Below are 4,815 nucleotides of genomic sequence, written 5' to 3' on the forward strand. Positions count from 1 at the left end.
ATTCTTTTTAAATACATAATTCTTAAAAACAACCTGTAATCTTTAAAAAATAACTTGAGTAATATATATTCATTGAAGAAAAATCAGACAATACAATTAATTAAATACATAAAAATTAAAACCGTTTTAACCCTGGGGAGAAAATGACTAACATTCTTCCATGTAGATAGACTTCTAGAAGCTTCTCTGTAAATGCCCATTTACATACATGAACATCTTCATTGACAGGTGCTCTACACCATTCCTTGACCTATTTGCAATCAGAGTCAATCCTTCCTCTGCTCTTTATACGGGGTGACAAGTGCAGACAGCACTTCCTGTTTTGCCCCATTACCCCATCATCTGGCTTCATGGAAGTTTGGCCAATGAGAGGCCTTGATGAGATATTGGAGGGTAGAAAGAAAGGAGAAGCCAGGGTATTTCTATCTGCCTTTCTCTTCTGTAAACCAAAAACGAACATGGGTAGCTCTCCATGTGACATTAAACAAAGTTTTTGGACCTCATCTGTACAATGAGGGGCTTGAATTCTATAATTTTATGCAACACATTAAGATTGTCTTCTTATAGTGTAGGAGACTCCAATGTAAGAAAAACGAGAACAATAACTATGCCTCTAATTCTGTCATTTGTTTAAAAATACATGCATCTACCCTTTTGCGCTGTTAGCATTCTGACACATACTCTCCTGCCATGCATTTTTGACAATAACAAGCATTGATGGCAGGACTACTGTTTATACACAGCCTCTTGGGTGTAAAATGGAACATCATTGAATCTAGACATGTTCTGGATGAGAACATCCACCCTACACTTGCTCCATTAGCTGGTGAAACAGTGGGGAGGCCTCACAGGACTATTTAAAATTGGAGTGTACAATTTGATGGGTGCTACAGTGGTTGCTCTCAAGTTAGTTACAGTGGACCGTGCAGGTGGCTTGCTTCAGCTGAGTTCACCAGGTGTAGATTCGTACAAATGGCTTCTGCTGCCAATGATGAGTCAGATTGGTGACATGGGAAATAAACAACATCGAGACTCAGCTTGTGTTTATTGACCTAGTTACATTCTATTTTTCCTTTAGGAACTCTCAAATTGCTTGGTGGCCAAAAGTTTGGTAGTTTCTAGAAATATCTCAAGATTAGAAAAAGTAGAAGCTATCCACACATTAATGTGGTAGCTAAGAAACAAAAATTGAACTACACAGGGACACAAGGACATTGTAATATTTCCAAATGGATAAAATTTCCTCTTTAATGTTTTTTGTAATAAATTGTGGGTTATTTTGCCAAGATATTCTTTATAAGATACTTAATTTTTATGTTTCACTTCTTAATTGCATAGGAATATTTAATAACCTGTCCTACTCCTGCTGGTTTCCTGGATGTTTTAGCACAAACACTTTAACTCCAAAATGACAAAACCTGTTTGCTTGGCCATAAAGAAATCAGTTGCCATGGGGAACACATGTGGTGGAGGCAGGCAGGGAAGGACTTAGATTTTTAGGTGACTCTTATTTCTGCCAACATTCATTCAAACTTTTCTAGGCAGCCCGTGGAGAAAACTTGGTTGTGTGTCCTTGTGGAAGAGCATTTTATAACATAGTCTCCACGTGCCATGCCTGCCTCCTGCTTCCAAGCAGGTGGAGACAAAGCTGGGGCACCACTGGGAAACAGGCCACCACCTCTCATCTGCTCACATGAATACTTCTTATTGCCCTCCTCATTAAGATTCAGAGAACTCAAGATGAAGTAAGATGTAATGAATTCTGAGATCCTAAAGAAAAAGCAGTGTCCAGATGGAACTTTCTAAATTAGCATTAAAATTAGGAACAATTTCTAAATAATAAATTCTAAAACAACCTAGGTACATTAGTTTGGTTGGGCTTCCATAACAAAATACCACAGACCGGATGGCTTAAACAACAAGAATTTTCTCATCGTTCTAGAGGCTAAGAAGTCCAAGATCAAGGTGTCAGTTCTGGTGTCTCCTAAGGCCTCTCTTCTTGGCTTGCAGATAGATGGCTTCCTACTCTCAGTGTCCTCATATGGTCTCTCCTCTGTGCACACACATCCCTGTGTCTCTTTCTGGGTGTTCAAATTTCCTCTGGTAAGAGCACTAGTCAGATTGGATTACAGCCCACGCTAGCTGCCTCATTTTAACTTAATCACTTCTTCAAAAGCCCAATTTCAAAATATAGTCATATTTTGAAGTGCCAGGGGTTAGGGTTTCAACATATGAATTTTGGGGGCAACAATTTAGCCCATAGTACTAAGTAACCCAGATTACTAGGAGTCCATGGAAGAGATGTAGCATAGAAATAATTTTATTTTTTTAAATCTAATAATACCCCCAAATCGTTTTTTGGTTTTGCTAATAAGCCAAAACCACAGGATTAGAAAATTAAGCCTCTTTAATGGGCTGCATTTATTGACAAGCTTCAACCTTACTCCCCTCATTCAATGAGTTTCTTTTTCCTAACTTTCTTAAACAGAACAATTGCAAGTGACTCCCTTGCATCCAATAAGTATTCTTTCGCCCCACCTCCTTTCCTATGACCTTATCCAAACCACAAATGCACATTTCTTAAATCTTGACTCCTTGCATCCACCAGTCTATTGTAGGCATTCCATTCAGCAATTCTTTGACCTCATTGAGAGGTCATTGGTCTTACTGTAGTCTCATGATCAATCATCCCCTCCACCCCCAAAGTATCTTCTCTTCCTTTCTTATCCAACTTGAAGTCTAAGATTCATTATTAGAATTACCTTTTCTCCCTTTCTTCCTTCAGGGTTATAATCCTGGTAAAACCAAGCCCTCTGTTTTCTTCATGATTTCCACAACCCCTCCAAACAGATATAGAAAAATACAACTTTTTTGATTGTTCTCACATCAGTCACAGTATGTAGTAAACAGAATAATTCTCCCCACAAAAGATGCTTATGTCCCAAACCCCAGAACCTGTGAACATGGGACATTGCATATGTGATTAAGTTAAGGAATTTGAGATGGGGAAGATTATCCTGGATTTTCTGGTAGGCCCAATATAATCACAAAGGTCCTAATAAGAAGGAGTTAGGAAGTTCAGATTCAGGTAAGGTGATATGATGACAGAAACTGAGCCAGAATAGGAGGTGTAGCAATGGAGGCAATGGTCAGAGAGAGAGTTGAACGTAGTGTACTGCTGGCTTTGCAGATGAGAGAAGTCGTGATCAAAGAATGCAAGTGACCTCTAGAGGCTAGAAAAAGCAAGGAAATAGATTTTCCCCTAGAGCCTCTGGAGGGAGTGCCATCCTGACAACACTGAAATTTTAGCCCAGTGAAGCCCATTTCAGAGTTCCGACCTCCAGCACCGATAGACAAGAAATTTGTATTGTCTTAAACCACCAAGTATTTGATAATTTATTACAGCACCAATAAGAAACCAACACACAGAACAAATTTCAATGGCTACTGAACACCAATAAGAAACCAATACATAAACACATTTCAATTGCCTGCTGACTACCATCTGACAATTGTATTATACTACCTAGTTTGCTTGCTTTACTACTTTTTAAAATGAGTATTTCAAGGCTACTTTCTTCTCAAATCTTTTTTCACATTTCCTCCCACCCAACAGCTAATATTGCCTCACATTACGTGAAAACCTGGTTTACATGATGATCAATACATGTACTTACTTGCCCGATTACTTATATGTAATCCATCCCCTAACCACATGGCCACTCCCTTGATCCTTAGCCCTTGGCCATGCCACTGTCTTCAAGAGAAGAGAATGGATGGAAGAGGAAGTGGAAAACTGACATCCTACTTTTGAGTGTTAGCTGAGTAGCTGCTTATGCTATCACATGATGTATCTGTAGTATGAAAGCTGAAGCTTCTTCACATACATACTCAAAGAACAATTCCTGCTTTAATTTTTAAAAAGTGGGTTTTATTCTTATAAAATTTTGGCCACACATTTACTACAACTGGTGGTTTTGTGAAATGGTATTTGTTCCCAAACAAAGGCATACTAAAAATGTGGATATAACCAAAGACCAATCAGTGACAAACTCTTTACCACAATGACAAGTGTAAACCAACATTAGACCCGTGCCTGTTTCCTTAATTCTGGGTTTCGTGAGAAATTTACTATGAACTTTTTGTACAGAAAAAAGAATATTTGTTTATATGTGCAGTTTAAAAAGTAATAATAGATGAACATATATTCAGATTAAGAGAAACTGAGAAGATCCTTTGCATCCCTCCCCTTCCTCATGGCATCCTCACTCCTGTCCAGGTTAAGCATTATCTTAAAATGTGTGTTCATCATTTCTTGCTTTTCTTTATAGTTTTACCACCTGTGCAAAATGTGACCATGCATCCAGTTCACCTGAGACAGTCCTCATTTAGCCCTGTGTCCCTGAATAATTATTAACTATAACTTTTTACTGTCAAACATCATCCTGTTTTAGATTATCTAAATATAGAGACACAGCAATTATGTATAGATCCTACATACATAAAATAATAGTATGTTGTTAATTTTTGAAACTGCATTGCAAAGTGGAAACCTAATTTTGTGAGAAAAGGGCATTATTGTCACAGTTAAAGTCTCCCAGAGAGCTTCTGGTCATGCTTTGGCTTCAGGATGTCCGAAAATTCATGAGAGCATCTATTGGAGAAGTCACTGGGCAAAGCAGTGAGTTAGTTTTGAGAAACACGGGGTTTGCCATAGTCCAGGCATTTGTCAGGTCATAATGTGGGTCAGGTTGTTAATTATATTTTAAAATCCTCTTTTTAAAATGATTCTTAATATTTATCGAAGAATAATAT

Source organism: Pteropus alecto, unplaced genomic scaffold (assembly GCF_000325575.1).
Source record: "Pteropus alecto unplaced genomic scaffold, ASM32557v1 scaffold3, whole genome shotgun sequence".
NCBI lineage: Eukaryota > Metazoa > Chordata > Mammalia > Chiroptera > Pteropodidae > Pteropus > Pteropus alecto.